At 31.6% G+C, this 22,177-nt stretch overlaps 2 long non-coding RNA genes across 3 annotated transcripts; one reads left to right on the top strand and one right to left on the bottom strand.

The window, feature by feature from the left end:
* The first annotated feature begins 1,753 nt into the window (after positions 1-1,753).
* Positions 1,754-16,372, top strand: LOC132724657 (uncharacterized). 2 transcript variants are annotated; one of them, XR_009624944.1, is made up of 5 exons: positions 1,754-1,900; positions 9,303-9,386; positions 9,886-9,948; positions 10,476-13,456; positions 13,603-16,372. It is a non-coding gene; the product is annotated as an uncharacterized LOC132724657 (long non-coding RNA). The 2 variants fall into 2 exon arrangements; XR_009624943.1 differs by having other exon boundaries at positions 1,758-1,900; positions 10,476-16,372.
* On the bottom strand, positions 2,787-5,406 carry LOC132724658 (uncharacterized). Its single transcript, XR_009624945.1, has 3 exons — positions 4,443-5,406; positions 4,018-4,100; positions 2,787-3,647 (listed from the first exon to the last, which is right to left on the bottom strand). It is a non-coding gene; the product is annotated as an uncharacterized LOC132724658 (long non-coding RNA).
* Positions 16,373-22,177: the final 5,805 nt, after the last annotated feature.

Genomic DNA, 22,177 nt, shown 5'->3' with positions numbered 1-22,177 from the left:
TACAGTGAGGAAAATAATGCAAGGAAACCTAATACTCGCTTACTCAAGTTACTGGTGTCAATATTGAAATTCTTTAACACTGTTTCACACAAAATATTCCCTAATTTTTTTTAGTACTTAAAGATGGTTCAAGCAAATTGCTTCAAAAATTATACATACCTTGAGTCCCACTCCCATCCATAAAATCTCTTCAATTATTGATCTTTACTGACATATTTTTTGTATTTCAGTCTGAATCCCTGTTTTGAAGTCATAGCTGTCTGTCACTGAAGTATTTACTGTGATAAGACTATAAGACATTTGAGCCACTACATCTTTCTGAAAAATTAAGGCCAGTAGATCTATATCTAAATAAAAGGGGAAACGGACAAAAGCCCTCCCGGACAAAAGCCCTCCCGTCAAAAAATGACAAGGCGGACAAAAGCCCTCCTGTGAAAATGACAGGGCAGACAAAAGCCCTCCCGTGAAAATAACAGAGCGGACAAAAGCCCTCCCATAAAAATGGCTGGGCGGACAAAAGCCCTCCCGTGAAAATAACAAAGTCACTTTTAAAAGTATTTGAGTCATTACAATGCACATTATAAATGTCTTTACTTTTTAAGTTAGATGATTTTAACTTCTTTTCATCATTTATTACTCTATTAATATTAACTTCACATAGGAGTAATCCTTCATATCTATGTGAATAAATATGCACTTACAGATTTTATAGCACTAATTATTCAGATGCCTCTCAGGGATGTGGTCAAGCCCATACCATACAAACACGGTTATGCCAATGGAAAACAAAAATATTCGTGATTACAATTTTAATATGTTGAGTGCATTGAAAAGAAAATATAAACTATTCAACGTACATATATGTATTTGCTGTGAGAGGGCTTTTGTCAGCCCTATTATTTTCACGGGAGGGCTTTTGTCCGCCCTGTCATTTTTACAGGAGGGCTTTTGTCCGCCCTGTCATTTTCAAGGGTGGGCTTTTGTCCGCCTTGTCATTTTCACGGAAGGGCTTTTGTCCGCCTTGTCACTTTTTAACGGGAGGGCTTTTGTCCGGGAGGGCTTTTGTCCTACACTCAAATAAAAGTATTAAAAAAAGAACAATATTACAAAAAAAATGGATTCGTTTTAATTTAAATATTTTGATATTAGATCTATATTGCAATTTTTCTTTAGGGATTCTTATTTCACTCTATTTCATGAATAACAAGATTAAACATATTTTAGGTAAAATCAATGGAAAAACTCACCAATTCTATCTATAAAAAAATCTAGATTTCTACTTGAAAATAATTGACAAAATAAAAAATTTATCAGAATCTATATATATGTACAGTAGTTAGTAAATTTACTCACCTAGTCTTTAAGAAACAACCAGCAAGTCTACAGCACCTCTTGTAAGATCACATTAAATTTTATTTACCCGTTTAAACCTCAGCTTTGCGTGTCTTTAAACTACACAGGCACACGCTTGAAGTTCAAAGAGTTTCAGCGGCAACGGACAAATCTTTACGCTTACACGGGGGAGTCAGGTACTCCGTATGCAAGACACAATTTTCGTGACAGCAGTTTCGTTTATCTGTGACTTAAAATATCTTTTGTCCCAGGTTTTATAGAATAATTAAATTATCCTTTCCATCAATTATGAATAATTGAAATGTTGATTCATCAGAAATATCATTAAAACGTTTACACACTGTCATCGGACTGGACACCCCTTCAATGGCGTGAAAATGAAGTCGTCTAATTTTGCGTCATCAACTGCGTTGACCCCGTTGTGTGATTACCTCTGTGTATTCGGTCACCAAAAAAAGATTATGTGTCGGAGAAAACAAACTTCAAAAGGGATATTTGTGATGTGGAAGGGGAAATGAACGAACACGGATACATTTTGTAGCTTTTGGTGAGTTTTTTTTTGTTAGAATCTAGTCTACAGTACTGAGTACAGTACAGTACTGTACAGTAACTAAGAAAAATCACAGGCAAAAGTATCGGACCTGGGAAGAAACAATATGACCAGATTGATAAAAAAACCTGTGTTCATCTTAAAAGTGTCAAAAAAAACAAAACAAAAATGTATATAATGACCCCCTTTAAAAATATACTATAACTCTTAACTTATAGTATATTTTTAAAGGGGGTCATTATATACATTTTTTTTTTGTTTTTTTTGACACTTTTAAGATGAACACAGGTTTTTTTTATCAATCTGGTCATATTTTTTCTTCCCAAGTCCGATACTTTTGCCTGTGAGAAAAATCAGGCTGGAAATGAAGAACTTAACTAACTTTTAAGACTTTATAATTTATTGAAACTGGTTCTTGAAAATTTTCTTACTTTGAAATATCTGGGTAGATTTTGCTTATATTTCTCCAAGTCAGTAAAATCTGTGTCAAAATATTTTCAAAGTGCAAATATTCCTGCCTCCACCAAAATGAAGACGATGTCAGGGTACTGTAGAAAAAACTTGAATTACCATGTGAGATTTCTTGAAAATTCAGGGTCCATGTCTATTTCACCCTGATTTTGCCAATTCTGGTTCAAAACAGGCCTGAATCGGTCCTGCTTTTCATAAAAGCCATGCTGATTTTTCGTATAGGTAGTGACGGTCCGCCCTGTCCCAAAATATGGTCCGCCTAGTCTCGAGTCACGGTCCGCCCTGTCTCACGGTCTGCCCTAGCTAAAGATACTTCAACGAACAGGTATTATATAGTATTGCTGCCTGTACGAAATGTTACGCCCAGAATTGGGGCGGAATTTCGGCACGTATTACGCCCAGAAAGTTAAAATTCCTTTAAAATTTTCAGTATATGATAAGGGTTCATTTTACGGGCGGATTCTGGGCGGAAATGGCACGGAATTTGGCACGAAATATGTAAATGAGCAGGAATAAATTCCGTGCGGAATTTTAGGCACGGAACTCTTGGCACGGATTCTGGGTGGAAATGGCACGGAATTTGGCACGAAATATGTAAATGAGCAGGAAAAATGTCCGTGCGGAAAACTGGCACGGAATCTGAGCACGGAATCTTGGCACGGAATTTTGGCATGGAATAATCAGAGCAAAATTCCATAAACAGTTGTTTTTTTATTATATTTAATTTAATTAATGATGACCATTTCGTCATGTACTTTGGACCATTGATAATTAAATGACTGGCTAAACAATTGTATTTACACTATCTTAATTAAAGATATGCATCTAAAATTATAGTTTATATGTAATAATTAATTCAATATTCATGTAGTAAACTTCTCTATAAGCTTATGAGTAAACATACATGTATGTTTATATGATTATTCTCTTAAAATCACATCTAATTGTATTTCAATAATCCAAGTTAAGATATGAAAATTATCACAGTTTGTTTTTCTTCACAAATAAAAGATATCCTTTTTGTCTAGATACAGAATACATCCTACATAAACTTCAAGTGTCACAAACAGCTTTTTAATTGTGCAAGTATCTGTACATGACTTTTGTAGGTACTGCTGCTTTCTTTGATCACCTTGATTTCAACTATTATGTTGTCTGTCACAAACCAAAACTTTCTTTCAAACTGATTATCAAAACCACAATTTTTCCTCATTATGTCAGCTAACGTCCTGTGCAAGTGTTTCCTAGTGGCACATCTTGTAGTTGCATTCACCTTTAAGGACAAAAATTACAATTGATTTAAAAAGAATGGAAACAAATTCTGTTCTATGGTAAAATATAATTGTGTTCCATTATAATATTTCATCTGGGATGTTAAAACACTGTACTCAAGCAAATGCAGTTTTAAAAATACTATAGCAACATCATTTCATAGTAAGCAAATGATGTAAAAAAAATGCCCATTATGAGTGCTTTAGTAATTACACTTTTGATGTCAAAATTGATAATCTTTACATTATCTGGGAAACAATTGTACTCTAAAAATGGTTTCTGGGAAACAATTGTACTCTAAAAATGGTTTCTGGGAAACAATTGTACTCTAAAAATGGTTTGTTCAGATATTTAAAAATACATGTAATTACCTTTTCAGACTCCAAGGTAGTGAAATATTGCTGATACTATAAACACTAAGTTGGCAAATTTTCACAGTCTGCAATGGCCCAGTCTGCAATTATATATTCTCATAATTTAATTTTTTTTTATTGTATGTATATCATAACATGTGAGATCTTATAGAAATTTAGCACTGTAAAACATAAGCTCAGAGGTCAGTCTATGGACCATGACCTTTAAACAAATAATTTTGGTAATACATGCATGTACATCTAGATTTAATAATCAGATAATTATTCACAGCATGGAAATGTAGTTTGAATAATAGTTTTATCAACATTACTTTATAGTTATCAACCTTATTTTATAGAAACAATTTTTGCTTACTGCCACAATATATTTTGATTGTTTATAATAACCTTTTTTTGCATAAATGTATCTAAAAGTTGTTTACCTGAAACTTTTTACTATGATTCTTTTGTATAATCTTCCTCCCTCAGTTCACTCTTAGTTCATTTACAACAACCAAACATTTCCACAATCTTGTCACATTTAGATAAATGTTTTCTTTGAAAATTCCAAAATATGTACACAACATTCAAAAACAAGATGTAATCTCCAAATTTTTGCAAGATCCTTTGTGGTGGCATTCAATAAGCAGCTGACCCATATATCTGAGATTTCAAATTGTTCAACAGTTTAACTGGACGGACAGGTCCATCATTATGTGAAACAGGGATTATCCAAAATTATCAAAACAGTCCCACCATCTTATTTTTACATTTATTGAGTGTAAAAACATATCAAATGATAAGTAAATGTAGAATTTGAAAATCATAATAAGTTTTTGAAAGAGAATCAAAGTGTCAGTTACCTTCTTAACTGATTGTTTTGAAATGTATACTGCTCAGACTACCTTAATAATCACATGGAACAGTCTGGTCAGTATACCAGAATGCCCCATCAGGAATTAGTCATGCATCAGATAGAGGGAAACACAAGTGTTTATCATTAGTCTTATCTGATCTTAACCTTAATGTCTGTAGTATTTATTTATCCTGACTTGTAAGAAATTATCAAGCACACAGTGGTTATTATATTTAACACATTAATTGTGCATGTATATAATGGGCAATAATGATTATATATGTGTTTATTGTACACAATCATAAACTAAAAGGCAATAATTAATATACTAGTATAAGTGTTTATTGTAACATAATAAAATAAGTGGCAGAGTAAAGTGTAAATAATCTAGATGTATGTCTACAAATTTCCAAACAAACTTGCTAGTAGATTATGTACTATTTTATATGGCATTTAAAACATAAATTAAAGTTTAAAATATCATTCTTAAATTATTTAACAATTAATTGCTTTAATGCTACCAAGAAATTAAAAATCTATAGATACACACTGCAGGGATGAATTACTCATGTATTTAGATATGTAGTAATTTAATTAAATAGCATACAATTTACATTTTACTTCAGTATCTTTAGTAATTTAATAAGCTATTTGATATAGAAAATTAAATAAAATTTTGCATTAGATTTTAGCTCTTTTGAAAATTCAATAATAATGTTTGACAAAATCTGTTTAAATAACAGATATAAATAACACTTCGATTATTTCACCAATTATCTTTTAATTGTTGAATTTCCATTCTTGTGTACTGATTTAATGAAGTATTCAGTGAAAATTTCCAAACAAAAAATTCTAAGTGTAAAAAAATTCAACCTCAAATTACTAAGATTGAAATTTTGCCCAACAGAAAAATCAAAGTTCTGAATTCCGCCCCATTCTATCTCAAGAAAAAGTTAAGTTTGAAATTCCATCCAAGATAAAATGTACAAGTACAAAATTCCGCCCGTAATAAAATTCCGCCCAGAATGGTTCTTGTTTTACGCCCAGAAATGATTTCCGTGTGGGGCGGACTGACACGGAATTTGCTTTTCCGTGCTTAGTCCGCCCAGAAAGCAATGATTCCATCCCAATTCCGTGCCATTTACGCCCAGAATCCGTGCCAAAATTTCGTACAGGTAGACCTGTTTACTGTCGCAACGTCAAAATAAAAGCGACATATAAAGTTATGGAAGCCAGAACTAGGTCTGCCCTGTCCTGCAGGCCTGCCGCCCCCCCCCCCAGCCCAACAAATTGTGCGCTTTAGGGCTTTTTCTTATATAGGTGATGGTCGCCCTTGACACATCTATGAAATTTCAGATTATAAAATCGGTCTGTCTTGCAGTCGAAATATTGAGACTACCCCCCCATCCTTCCCTAACATTTCAACATTTCTATATAGCCTAGCTATTCATAACAACAACAACATGACACTATTACACAATTTCATTACACCAATTTTTAAGTACACCAGTTTGATCTACATTTCAATAGAGGTATAATGAAAGTTGCCTAGTAGAATCTAGTGTCAGTTTATTGATACTAGATTCTAAATGGCATTTACAAGCTCCTGCCTCAGTCCTTCTCGTAAATACCAGCAGACAAGTGGACTTTTTTATCCCTGGCAGTCATCGAATTTAGCACTGGCCCGGTGGCCCATGGCCAGTGAAAATTTGTTAGGGCCAGTCTGAGTGTAAATATTAGAGAAAATGTAGTTAAATATTAGTAGGATGAATTCAAATCTAGAATTCGGGCCAGTAAATTCAAAACTATAAATTCAATGACTGCCCTGGACATAAGAAGATTACCGTTTATGAAAGAATTAAGTTGAAATAGATTTATTAATTATAAAAGAAACATGCATTTATTGTTGATAAAAAAAGCATCTGATATTAGATCAACTACCTGGAAAAAGAAAAAAAAACTAAATCAAACTAATTCAGGGCTGTCTGGGTTTGGTTGTATAGGCCAGTAAAAGTAAAGATACACCTAGAACTAATTGCAAAAGAATTCTTATCAACACCTCACTGAAGAACTTAAAGAATCTTAAGTGCTTACCATAAAAAGTCCCGAAATTTTGCGTTTGCAATTAAAAAGATAAAATCGGTTTTATGTAATGATTTTTTCCGTTTTAAAACTTGCTCTGACTACGCTACTATACCAGTAGTTCTAGGTTGACCCCCAAATTAGGGTATATTGACTAGACTAGTAGTCTGGTTTTAGTTGTCCCCAACCATACACAGATATTGACCTTTCATTCAGGTGTTTTAGATTTTGTTTTAATTTTAACAATAATGTTTTAATCTTCAGACTCATAATGACCTTTTAGGTTTATACACTTTTGATACATGTAGTTTATTTATTTATAAATGTGCCTCACAATTATAGATTTCTACTGATTTCTCCCAGATCCAGATTTATCACCCCAAAAATGTTTCACTTTAAAAGTGGAAAATGTTTAAAACTGATTTTTCCCCTTGATAGGGATGAACAACAGCTCAAGATATACAGCCTAATTTGTTAAATTAAATTCATCCCAAAACTCAATTAATTGAAATCTCAATCTTCAATATGCTTCTAATGCTTCACAGACCACTGGTGTCACAAGTTTATTCAACCAAAATTTTGATAAAAAATAAATAATTATATAAATGAATGATTACTTTTTGCTATTTAAATTGATTATTTGATTGCAAATAATGAGGTTGATGTGTACTAAAATTGTCCAAATTATGTTCAGAAAATAAAGTGATGATGGGGACTGCCACCCTCGATCAAAACCCCCTAACAGAAGGGGGCACATACCCCTTCTGGCAACCCCCTAATGTATCTTTTGGATCAGGGGGGTGGGTGGCGCCGAAAAAGTGGTCACTTTTTTAAACAGTATTTCTCAAACAAAACAAGTGTTTGGGCCCTAAATAAGGCATTTTTTTCACCATTTGAGACAACAAAAGGGTGGGGGGGGGGCTTAGAATAGAAAGGTGTATATATCTGGTAATGGGTTAAATTATAGCTGCCATTTTTTTCAAATACATTGTACGCATGTATGTCTGACTGTGCCCTAATGGTTCTAATGGATGACAATTGACATAGAAAATTTTACTGACTTGACTTAAATTCTATTACACTATAATATAAAGCATATTATATTCTGAGTAATACAAAAAACATGTACATGTAGTTAGAATATCAAGCTTATGTGGAAACTGTAACAGCTAGTTTAATTGCTTAGAAATCTTTTGCCCTTAGGGTCAAAGTTGAAAATTCCCTACAAGAAATCGTAAATTGAAAGGTAAAAAAAATCAGTAATGGCAGAGCTTTTCCATATTGTTAAGTGATATGTGATGAAAAAACAAATCTAACCACATGACCCATATTGCCATATTCGTACCCAGTATATTGTTTACTCCTGAACATTTATATAATTTATGTACTATGAGTTTTCTAATATTCAAATAGGAAAACAAGTTGACTCATTAGATTTAAGTGTCTTATTGTTTGTAAAACATGGTTTAAAAGTGTATATTATGCATAGTACTAATGTCTCCCTGGATTAGAAAATTCACCACGAATGCTTGGTACATATTATGTTAAATTCTCAATTTGAGTGCATGTGATACATTTTTCCCCCATTTGTTTTGTACTGGCACCATTAAGAAACTAGGGGGGGGGGGGAATGATGACACTGGGACCAGTGACTTTTCATAGCAATCAGTGACAGCCATAGCAATCTGTGACTTTACAAAGCAACCAATGACTCCCATAGCAACCATTTACTTTCCATAGCAACTAGTGATATTTCATACCAGTTGGAGACTGCCATAGCAACCATGACTGTCCATGATGAAATTTACTTCCCTTAATAACCAGTAATTTTCTGGAAGTTCCATATTACCATTGAAATAAATTTCTTAAGTACATACATTGTACCTATGATCTCTACCAGCATCAACTTAATTCTTAGTAACCAGTGGAATCCATAGCAACCAGTGTCTTATCTTCCAATTTAAGCAAACTTTATCTTTCCATAGCAACTGTTGACTTTTCTTTTCATATCAGTTACAGACTTTCCATAAGAACCATTGACTTCCATAGCAAAATTTGATTTTCTATAGTAACCAGTACCATTGACTTTCATAGCAACCTGCTGGCCAGCAGGAATCGAAGGTCACTGCCGCCTTTACTACCAGTAAAGAGCCAGGCTTTATTGTTAGCTGACCAAATTGATAATGAAAGTTTTATAAATGAAAGCTAGACAATGTCTATTTCAGAAATTTATCAGGTTTAGCATTTATCTGTATTTATTTACCCTAAAACTTATTATTTTCCTAAAATTTAAATTTATACTATAACACAATTGAATATGTTTGTAATGGTACAACAGTTAAAAAATAGTTGCTTAAAATTTCAGGTTCCAAGCCTGTAAACTGAGCCAAGCAAAATAGATATGTGATGGAGGAGACTGGTGATTACAAACTAATCAAAAGAAGAATATGTAAGTGAATTGACTATTGAGTACAAAGTTGTTGTGGTGTTTAAGGGATTTTAGGGTTTTAACTTCTGCATGAATGATAGGAATTCAAAATGAATTGGTTAATGCAGCTACCATTAGTAGATGATGTATTGCGTGCTATTCTTAAGTCCCTCGATCAAAGTTATAGCAGTGAATTAAAGTGTATTCATGCATTATGTCAGGCATGAGCAGGTACCTGAGTAGATAAACCAACATTCTGTAAGATGTTTGATTTATGTAGTTTCCTCACATGAAAGTACACAGAGTCGTCAGTGGGAGTTGCAAGTGATTTGAAGTCAACTTATCTAAGCCAAGCACACCCCATTGTCTGCTTATCTGAACTCTGTTCTTTGAATTGAATATTCATCAAATATCTGATATTGGTTGAGACAGTATTGTTCCAGTTACTACAGCATTCCTTTGGACCACATTAAATATGCATTTGTTAATTGTTATAATGTAAATATTACCATTATTTCAGGTCATATCTTGGATAAAAGTGGTTACCTTCAACAACTAGATATATTGGTTACAGTTAAATTAAGTAAGTACTTGTACAATATCTACAAAATGTGCTAAAATGATACTTTAGACAGTACTTTACCAAATACAATTCTCTTTGCCTGTTTTGTTCATCAACCATTTGAAACTCTTTAGTAATCACAGTCCTCTTGTCTTGAGGAAATTTAAAGATCAATTACCCTTTTATATATCACCTCTAAAGAGAGCATATATTTTGTTAAGTAAAAATGGCTTGGCCCTATAAAGAAATTTGTGAATGATTCTTGTCTTTCACCTTAAACTTACTCAAAAAATAATGATGCTATATAAACATTTAAATGTATGATATGGACTATAGTTAATATGCAATTGTAGACATAAATAATTATTATTCTTAAGTTTAGTTAGTAAATTTGTTGAATAATTTGGCCTCTAAATAAATGTCTGTCTTTTAAAGGCAATTGCATATCTTAATCAATGTCACAGTATATAAATTGAATATGAAGTACTGTATTCATCAAATTGTGAAATATAAAAAAAGTAAAATAGTTTTTTTTTGTTTATTTTCAGATATTGTTGTTAAGAAGATTTTCCCTATTCATCATAGAGGAACAGAAACATGTTTGGGTGGAACATGTGCTTAAACTTTGCATAAGTTTTGTTGAAACTTCCATTTGATACTGAAGATGGTTGTTGAATATTGTTTGTTAACTATATCTATATGGCTTTAAAGAGAGATGTTGACAGGTGCAATTTTAGTGCAAAAAGTGCATGTGTTACATGTTGAATGAACAAACAATAGTATGCAGTAAAACACCAAGAATCATTATGTTTTCATAACATTTTAACAACTAAATAAATGGGTCGGAATGTCCATCTATCCATCCATCAAAAGCAGATATCTACATGTTTGTGAAACTTAATACATTAAAGATGGATATATCTCATTGGGGAGAAATGATGTGTTGAATTTGTATGCCCCCCCTTTGAAGGAGGGGGGGGGTATATTGTTTTGCTAATGTCAGTCCGTCGGTAGACCACATGGTTTCCACTTATTATCTTGAAAAATATTTATCATATAGTCTTAATATTTCACATAATGATTGGTCATAACTAGTAGATGACCCATATTGATTTTGGGTTCACTAGGTCAAAGGTCAAGGTCACAGGAGCCTTAAATGTCAGAATAGTTTCCGCTGATTTTCTTGAAAATAATTCATCATAAAGTCTTCATATTTCACATATTAATTGGTCATATCAAGTAGATGACCCCTATCGTTTTTGGGGTCACTAGGTCAAGGTCACAGGGGCCTTAAATGTCAAAATGGTGTCGCTGATTATCTTGTAAAGTATTCATCACAAAGTCGTCATACTTCACATAGTGATTGGTCGTTATAGTAGATGACTTCTATTGATTTTGAAGTCACTAGGTCAAAGTCAAGGTCACAGAGGCCTTAAATGTCAGAAGGGTTTCTGCTGATTATCTTGAAAAGAATTCATCACATAGTCTTCATATTTCACATATTGATTGGTTATAACTAGTAGATGACCCCTATTGATTTTTGGGTCATAACGTCAAAGGTCAAGGTCACAGGGGCCTCAAATGTCAGAATGGCTTCTGCTCATTATCTTTGTTATAATTCATCACAAAGTCTTCATATGTCACATATTAATTGGTCGTAACTAGTAGATGACCCCTATTGATTTTTGGGTCACTAAGTAAAATGTCAAGGTCACAGGGGCCTTGAATGGTTATATGATTTCCACTTATTATTATGGTTACTACTTATTACAAAGTCTTCATATTTCACATATTGAGTCTCTGATTTTCACGCTCTTGTTAATCTTCGGCGATATCTGTGCCTTGTTGCTTACATTGCTGACATTAATTTTCATCGGAGTAATAGTTGTGTAGAAAAGTGTGTAATAATAACTGACTAAGTGAATAAATAATTATTGCTTCTTATATAAGTAGAAAATGCTTAGTCTTTTTTGTTGATGTACCTCCGGGAATTCAATAAGGCGGAACTAAATATTTTTACTCTTGGTTATATAGTAGGTGGCCAAACATTAAGCTAGTAGCATTTCATCAAACATTTAAACAACCCTTGATTTCATGAAACTTTGAAAACTGTTTTGTCTTGTAACATGTAAGAAAGCCTTTTTTTTTAATTTCAAGTCTGCCAAATGTTAGTAAGTATTCTTGTTCTGTTTGATCAAACCTAGTTAAATGTTGTAGTTTTTTTTGTTTTTTTTTTTTCAAAAACATCATTGCAAGTTTTTCAGTCAATTTTTAAAGTCTGTAAAATGCCATTACATTTTTAATTGTAGAAGACTAACTTATACTGTACATATGTTAGAAAAATTGTAGATGTGTTAGAATTATATTTATATATCTGTAAATTTGTTTTAATGCTTTAGACTGTAAGAATATAATTCTTCTTTCATTTTGTCAAATGTTCTCTGCTGTAACATTTTGAATGAAAACTTGTATTTAAATGCTTCAATCTATTGTCAGTAAATCTTTTTTTCGGGCATATTATGTTATACCCCATGGCATCCTTCTGTCTGTCTGTCCGTCCGTCCGTTAGCAATTTGGTTGCCGGAGCATGACCTAAGTTCCATTCAGCCCAAAATATTCAAACTTCATAGGATGATTGTCCATATTGTTTAAAAGACCCCTATTGATTTTGGGGTCACAAGGTGAAGGTCACTATTGCCTAACACTGAAAACAGTTTCCAGAGCATACCTTAAGTTCCATTTGGCCCACAATAAACAAACTTCATAGGATGATTGTCCATACTAGGTAGAAGACCCCTATTGATTTTGAGGTCAAAGGTCACTATGACTTTGACACTGAAAACAGTTTCCGAAGCATAACTTAAGTTCCATTTGGCCAACAATATTCAAACTTCATAGGATAATTGTCCATATTGAATTAAAGACCCCTATTGATTTTGGGGTCGCAAGGTCAAAGGTCAAGGTCACTATTACCTAACACTGAAAACAGTTTCCGGAGCATAACTTAAGTTCAATTTGGCCCACAATATACAAACTTTATAGGATGATTGTCCATATTGGGTATAAGACCCCTATTGATTTTGAGGTCACCAGGTCAAAGGTCAATGTCACTATGACCTTGACACTGAAAACATTTTCAGAGCATAACTTAAGTTCCATTTGGCCCACAATAAACAAACTTCATAGGATGATTGTCCATATTTGGTAGAAGACCCATATTGATTTTGGGGTCAAAGGTCAAGGTCACTATTAGCTTAACACTGAAAACAGTTTCCAGAGCATAACTTAAGTTCCATTTGGCCAACAATATTCAAACTTCATAGGATGATTGTCAATATTGGGAAGAAGACCCCTATTGATTTTGGTGTCACAAGGTCAAAGGTCAAGGTCACTATTACCTTGACACTGAAATTTTTTTTCGGAGCATAACTACAGTTCCATTTGGCCCACAATACTCAAACATATAGGATGATTGTTCATATTGAGTAGAAGACCCCTATTGATTTTTTGGTCACAAGAAAAGGTCAAGGTCACTATTATCTTAAAACTGAAAACAGTTTCCAGAGCTTAGCTTATGTTCCTTTTTGGCCCACAATGTTCAAACTTCATAGGATGATTGTCCATATTGAGTAGAACACCCCTATTGATTTTGGGGTCACAAGGTCAAAAGTCAAGGTCACTATTACCTTAAAACTGAAAACAGTTTCCAGAGCTTAACTTATGTTCCTTTTGGCCCACAATATTCAAACTTCATAGGATGATTGTCCATATTGAGTAGAACACCCCTATTGATTTTGGGGTCACAAGGTCAAAAGTCAAGGTCACTATTATCTTAAAACTGAAAACAGTTTCTGGAGCATAACTAAAGTTCCATTTCGCCCACAGTGTTCAAACTTCATTGGATGATTGTCAGTATTGTGTAGAAGACCCCTAAAAATTTTGGGTCACAAGGTCAAGGTCACTGAAAATGGTTTTCGCTCAATAACTTGAGTATTAATCAACCTACAGCTTATATTGATTACATTAATTATAAATATATGTCCTAAAAAAATTTTGCTTATATCATGTTATATCCCTGGCGTCTTTCTGTCCATCTGTTTAAGTAAAACATTTTAATTCCCATGTCTTACAAATGCTTCATCCTTACTAAAAAAAAAAACACGTTCGGGCATATAATGCTCCAACTAGCGATGCTCTTGTTTTAATTTCCAAAATGTTCGGTGCTGTAACATTTTGAATGAAAACTTGTATTTAATGGTTCTATCGATTGTCGGTAAATCTTTTTTTTTAACTTGTTAATTGTTTTACGTCCAAACATTTTGAATTAAAACACTGATTTACAATAATTCATTTCTTTTTGCCTTTGTTTCTAATTTTGCGAAAGTGCTGAACATTTTTTTTTTCAAAGTCATTAAGTTTTTATGATTTTTAAAACTTATTTGAAATAAAGAAAGTAATTTTTGAAATTTTACAAAATGTTCGGTGCCCTAAATTTTCCATTAGTGAATTCTTTAATGCTTAAAAAAGTCCCTTTTATATATTTTGTACATGGTATATTGTAGTTCTGTAAATTGTTTGGTGCCCTAACTTTTTAAATGAAAACTTGTATTTAAACTTGCTTCAGTCTATTGTTAGTAAATCTTTGTTTTAATTTGCAAAATGTTCGGTGCCCTAACATTTTTAGTAAAAGCATTGATTAAACATTGAAGTCCATCATCAGTAAATCTTTTTTTTTAATTTGCAAAATGTTCGGTGCCCTAACATTTTGAATGAAAACTTGTATTTAATGCTTCGGTCTATTGTCAGTAAATCTTTGTTTTAATTTGGAAATTGTTCGGTGCCCTAACATTTTAAGTTAAAACATTGATGAAACACTTAAGTCTATCGTCAGTATATCATTTTTTAATTTGTAAATTGTTCGGTGCCCGAACATTTTGAATGAAATCTTGTATTTAATGCTTCGGTCTTTTGTCAGTTAATCTTTGTTTTAATTTGGAAATTGTTCGGTGCCCTTACATTTTTAGTTAAAACATTGATTAAACACTTAAGCCCATCGTCAGTAAATCATTTTTTAATTTGTAAATTGTTCGGTGCCCGAACATTTTGAATGAAAACTTGTATTTAATGCTTCGGTCTATTGTCTGTAAATCTTTGTTTTAATTTGGAAATTGTTCGGTGCCCTAACATTTTTAGTTAAAACATTGATTAAACACTTAAGCCCATCGTCAGTAAATCTTTTTTTTATTTTGGAAATTGTTCGGTGCCCGAACATTTTGAATGAAAACTTGTATTCAATGCTTCGGTCTATTGTCAGTTAATCTTTGTTTTAATTTGGAAATTGTTCGGTGCCCTAACATTTTTAGTTAAAACATTGATTTAACAATTAAGTGTATCGTCAGTAAATATTTTTTTAATTTGTAAATTGTTCGGTACCCGAACATTTTGAATGAAAACTTGTATTTAATGCTTCGGTCTATTGTAAGTAAATCTTTGTTTTAATTTGGAAATTGTTCGGTGCCCTAACATTTTTAGTTAAAACATTGATTTAACACTTAAGTCTATCGTCAGTAAATATTTTTTTAATTTGTAAATTGTTCGGTGCCCTAACATTTTGAATGAAAACTTGTATTTAATGTTTCGGTCTTTTGTCAGTTAATCTTTGTTTTAATTTGGAAATTGTTCGGTGCCCTAACATTTTTAGTTAAAACATTGATTAAACACTTAAGTCTATCGTCAGTAAATCATTTTTTAATTTGTAAATTGTTCGGTGCCCGAACATTTTGAATGAAAACTTGTATTTAATGCTTCGGTCTATTGTCAGTAAATCTTTGTTTTAATTTGGAAATTGTTCGGTGCCCTAACATTTTTAGTTAAAACATTGATTAAACACTTAAGTCTATCGTCAGTATATCATTTTTTAATTTGTAAATTGTTCGGTGCCCGAACATTTTGAATGAAAACTTGTATTTAATGCTTCGGTCTATTGTCATTAAATCATTGTTTTAATTTGGAAATTGTTCGGTGCCCTAACATTTTTAGTTAAAACATTGACTAAACACTTGCGTCCATCTTTAGTAAATCTTTTTTTAATTTGCAAAATGTTCGGTGCCCTAACATTTTGAATGAAATCTTGTATTTAATGCTTCGGTTTATTGTCAGTTAATCTTTGTTTTATTTTGGAAATTGTTCGGTGCCCTAACATTTTTAGTTAAAACTTTGATTTGATGATTTAGTCTGGTCAATGAAGTAATTCATTTATTTTTCATTTCACAAAATGTTCGGGCACCGAACATTATGTTGTAGCAGAATAATTGTGGCCAAGAAGTGTTAGATATATAAGAAGTTAATTTAGAAATGTGAATTGTGTATGTAAATATTTGATCTGTTAATAAAAATGCTTTTGATATTTCAATGATTTTAATAAAGAATTGTCCATTTATATAAATTTGCCTTGATTTTTATGTACCAGTTTAACCACTAAAATGACCAAAAGAGCCATAATAAACAGGAATGATTGGACATTCCTCTTTTATATTGTACACTGTTCATTTGGCGCTAAAATGACGTTGTTGTTTGGCACGCGACTCATCTGGCACCCCCTATGCCAGATGAAATTTCCGGCATGGGTAAAACTCACGGAAACGCCAGTCTGCTATGCAAGAATAATTGGTTTGTCTTTCTATTCGTTTGATTTTATTTTGAACCGGTAGGAATAAAAAATTATGCTGTATAGTCACAGTTAGGGGAAAAAGCAACAATCAATTCACTTTTTTACTACGAAAAATATAATCTAGAAAAATTAAAACGATGTTATATGGATATGATAAAATCGATGGTTTGAAATGTAACCCTATATTATGACAGTGAATGACATCTTATAATCAAAAGATTAAAACAATTATAGAAACGGAATATATACAGAGGTGATCTTTCATATGTATTAATGTCTTACCTTCTCTAGTCTCAGAATTTAGAATGTTATCCATAAGTGAGTTGTCTAAAATTGAAACAATTTTTGTGTTAAAAGAAAATGTAATGATTGATGACGATGAGTTATACAATGATAATTTAACTACAAAATACTTTGTTCTTGATTGTGATACAGGGTATAACAGATGACTGATTGTCAACAACAGTCAGTGGACAGCCTGTTCCTCCACTTTTCTCTGTGCGATATTATAAATAATGCAACGTGGGTAAGATTGCTTACTTATGCATAAGTTATTGGCATATTTACCTCCCCTTGATAGTTATTAAGTGTAGTGTTTAATGAATGTCTTTGGCGTTTTCCGATAAAGAAAAAACAAAAGCTTTATGTCAAAACAATGGTACTGATCAAGAGAAAAGGAGTAAAAATTCAAAGGTTATATGTCCTTTTGAAATGCATATTTCAAAGCTGATAGTGAACAAAACATTCGAAAGGTTTAAGTATAAATTGAATATCATTTAATGTTTTTTGGAAAAAGCACAATAAAAAAGTAAGAAAGAAAAGTATAACTGAAACAAAAATAGATTATTATAAAGTATCTTCCCTGTTGAAGTGCATTCCATTTTTATAGTAAAATAACTTGGGACTGATACTATTATACAAATGTATACATTATATATGTTTAAAGTTTCTGAGTTGATAATAAAATATTATTTGTTAAGCCCAATCTTGAAAAAAAATTCTTTTCTCAACAAAAAGAGTTGATAATAAAATATCATTTGTAATGGAATTTTTAAACTTAAATGCAAAAAAAAAATGTTTGACAAGACTTACTTATGATTGAAGCGCCTAACACGTTAACGTACACCGCTGTAAAATAAATAAAAAGTAAGGATAATTAAGTAAATAAAGTACATGTAGGGGTTGACAGTATCAGAATGTTCTAAAGATAAAATTAATGTTCATAATTTAATATTCTGATTTGTTATTTCATAAAAACAGAACAGTCATTGACTTAAATATTGTATCTGCTTAATTCTGAGGTCTTCTTAAAAAATTCAAAACTTTATTGAAATAGTTATTCATCTACTTGAAAAACAATTTAGAAAATAATATTTACCTAACAAAAACAGATGCAATTTTATGATATATCCGTCTCGAGCAGTGAGTTTCATTTTTATTCCAGTTTTATTTGCTAAGATAGTTCATCTCCTTTTTTTTCCTGTTATAAGTTTTTAGAGGAGTGAATGTAATTTCATATGCCGGCCATGGTTATCAATTATTTCGCGTTGAAGTCTTTTATCTTTAGTAAAACGATATCACTTATAAACATTAAAGCAAACTGATCGATTTTGAAAGATTTTAACGAGTATTTGTCTGTTTAAAATTATCGCAGAAATATATCTTATTTAATGTTAATGAGGAGGGTTTGATATCATAAGCATACGCTGTTGTTAAAAAGAAAAGTTTCCATGTTCGAGCTGTTTTTGAAAAAGAGTAATATTATCAACTGGGCAAATAAAAATGTACAGCTCAATCTCTAAAGAACACTAGAGATCGAGCAGTAACCTTTTACAACCGATTTGTTTTACCAAAGTAAGACTTCACAATAGGTTTACTTTCACAAGCTTTTAGAGCAACACCTCTCAGAAACAATCAAGATCTTTTGTCTGCTAAAAGGTGTTACTCTGAAAAGAAAGTACCGTTTTACCCTGCGTGGTAACAAGACGTCTAAAACAAAACGTTTTTACATTTTGTATATGTGCCATTTCATTCTGGTAGATAACGATCAATTTTAGTTTTATAGGACATTGGAATTAATATCTGGATCATTTATTTGATCCTGATTATTTTTGACAGTGAACAAGAAATCTGGTGTTGCTTTGAATATCACAACACTCCAGGTTAGACAGAATCTTTTTTACCGTCTCTGCTCTTTTTGACCTAAATGCTGGTAGTGCACCATTAAACCATAGAAATAAACAAATATTTTTATATCAAAAGTCGCCCTTCAAGGTTGATATTAATATTAAGAGGTATCACATGAAATATGTCTAGACAATTTAGACCATAGATTATGCTAGTTTGTTTTACAGATCCTATCCTTACGTTTAAACAAAAAAATGAGGAGGAGGAGGTTGACATTTGAACAAGGAACAAGAGCTAACCCGTTGGTTGAAATTAATTTTATTCTCATTTAACAAATTTGCAAACGTATAAAAACGATCTGAAAACTGGTTTTGACCCCTGGTTTTGACACCCGAGGTTAGCAAAAGTCTTTCTCTTTTCGGCGCCATATGTCCTAAATTGTTTTAATGTGTTATAAAACCAAATGAATAAACAAACAAACAAAGACTTAGTTCTAATTATAGAGGTATCAGTTGTTTCTTTCAAAATTATTTCTGTAAATAAAATAAATGTTTGTTCATTTATACACATTTTATTTCCATTAACCGAATCTTGTACATGAAGTTAAACAGTGTTAACAGTTCCATGATGAAAGTGATAAACAAATCCAAGCACCTTAAATCTTTAGTAGAATTCTTTTACCCTTTGAGATTTGCTAATTTACCCTAGATAGTGACAAAGTATTGAAATTATGTACGAAGATTCAGAGGGACAAAGCTTCATGTATGTCAACATAATTTGTGCTTTCAAAAAGATAGCTTTAATTCTTTAAATCGAGTAAGAGCTTAACTTACAAACCCACGTGTAATACGATCGTTCCAGAAATACTCTTTGATGTCGGAACTGGAAAATATTTGTAACTGACTTTGTGTTCAGACATCGTCAAACGTATACGTATAAACAAGTGAATAGTTAATAAAACGCTTTGTATGATATCGTAAATTGTGTAGCAGTTGATATGATTGGGTAGAAGTAGCTTTCAACACCATCACAAGCAAAACAACACAGACTTTGAGAATTACTTAATTAATGAGGCACATGATAATATTATCATTATCAACATCATTATCATTATCATTATTATTATTATTTTTATCATTATTATTATTATTATTTTTATTGTTATTATTATGTTTGGTGATGTATTAATGTAAATAGGTTATGGCGAATATTGATAAAGAATAATAACCTATTAGTCTATTGGTCTTAAATCGAAGGTCTGTAATTCAATAAATAATAATGCTGATAGTTCTCGGTATCAAAGGCGGAAAGAAACAGAGAAAATTATATATACAGATGTTGTTGATAAAGGTTATTTTTCTTTAGACACGATATCATATCTCGGTAGTACTAGAACAAAATATCATTACTAATTATATATATGTTCATACTAAATCACTTTAGAACTCTATCAATAATTTTTGTTATCTAGGAATACGTCATAAGAATATCCAAATGATTCATTTCTGAGATATCTTTTTTTAATATCAAAAATCGCTCTACATTCTTTATGTGTATATATTTTCTTTTTTATCAATCTTCTTACTAAATATGGTTAAATCTTCTACATTAACATTGATTCATCCTTTTCATGAACATTGATCAATCTCCAACATGAACATTGTCCAACTTCTACATGAACATTGATCAATCTTCTACTTGAACATTGATCAATCTCCTACATAAACATTAATCAATCTTGTTTGATTGTCAATGTTAATCCAATTTAAAAAGAATTTTATTTTGTCAAAGTTCGATTTCTTTTTCTGTATATAAAATCGTATTTTAATGAAAATAATATAAAAAACAGATTTTTAAATGAACAAACGAGGTTTCATCAAGATAATCCTGGATACCCATGATACGAGATTGTACTATAATGGAAAAGAACTTCTCTGTGAACATACAGGAATAATATTAAACATATATCGCTTTTGTACCGCGTGAATGTCCAAAATATTTCCGGTATTGGAAAATATCAAATATGTTTCATATTGAGCAGATGAGTTTTCGTGACCTCCGTGTATTTCCATGAATAAAATAGTCCGTTAACGATAAAAACATCCAAATATATCTGTACAATGAATTAAAGCTGCGTGCCTCCAGATGAGCGAAAATATTTCAATATTATCAAACCTGAGAAAAATATACTAAGATTTTAGGAAAAGTAAAAATATTCAAGATTCAAGTAATAATTTACATGTTATGTGCGATTAATGACTGATTTTTTAGTATTTATAACTATATTTCTACTGCGTTACTAACGCAGTAAGGGCTATTTTTGCATATTTTGTCCTCTTTTTCGTAATTTACATGGGTGGTAAGTGCCATTGATAATGTGTAAATTGCTTCCTTTTGGTTATTTCACTAAATAATACATTTTCTAAATTTTCATGAAAATTAGCATGAATCTGGAGGCGTGCTGCTTTAAATCATCTTAATAAAATTTAACTGTCAGTCATTATTCTTAAAAGAACATTATGTGTTATCGTCATATTTTAGAGACAAAATTAATGGGTTTCTTGAAACTGTTCTGTACAATACGGGATATATTAGATAGATAGATATTTATTCAGGTTAAAACACACATACATGTATACATAAAACAACACTTTAGCATTTTATAAAAAACACAATTGTAATAAAATATTTCGGAAGTTTGTCAGACATAAATATCACAGACGGCTCATTAAATAATAAAATATTATAACTAAAAACAAAATCTAATACTCTTTCTTTCCTATGACTAGATATCAATTTACTAGTTTAATAAAATGTAAGGACGTAAGTGGAAACATGTATAGAGTAGTGTGCAATAACCTCGGATTGCCCATGAAAGCCCGTAGGCTTATTTCCAATGGGGTCCTTGGATATATACTTACTATGATATACAATATAAAACACAAAAACATTGAAAAATACAAAACTTTGGAAACTGGAAGATGTCATTTACGTAAAATATCAACTTTAGTATTTCCATTAACTTTGCTAAAAAGAAAACAATAAAAATGAGATCAATATCTAGTCATACTAGTGGATTTAATTATGATTTACTAACCTAACTGTTCTAGTAAATGGGCCTTCACAGAGCTTTTGAAATTTCCTATCTTATTAATTTTTTTGATGTATGTTGGCAAGGAATTCCAATCATTAATTGCTTTTTGAAAAAAAGTTACATTATCTTTCCCATAATTTCTTGGGACCCTAAAATTGTACTGATTCGACCGAGTTGAATAAGAATGAATGTCTCGAACAGGTATAAAATTTTCTATCATATATGAAGGGCACTGGTTATTAACAATTTTAAAAACATGATTAAGACGTAATTGCTTATTTCTGTTTTCTACATTTAGTAAAGACATATTAGCAAGAATAACATTATTGACACTATCTCTAGGTCCCATACCGTGTATA

The sequence above is a fragment of the Ruditapes philippinarum genome, unplaced genomic scaffold (genome assembly GCF_026571515.1).
Source record: "Ruditapes philippinarum isolate M1 unplaced genomic scaffold, ASM2657151v2 ctg3227_1_1_1_1, whole genome shotgun sequence".
Lineage (NCBI taxonomy): Eukaryota > Metazoa > Mollusca > Bivalvia > Venerida > Veneridae > Ruditapes > Ruditapes philippinarum.
The sequence above is the reverse complement of the archived record's forward strand: the minus strand, read 5'-3'. Positions and strand labels throughout refer to the sequence as shown.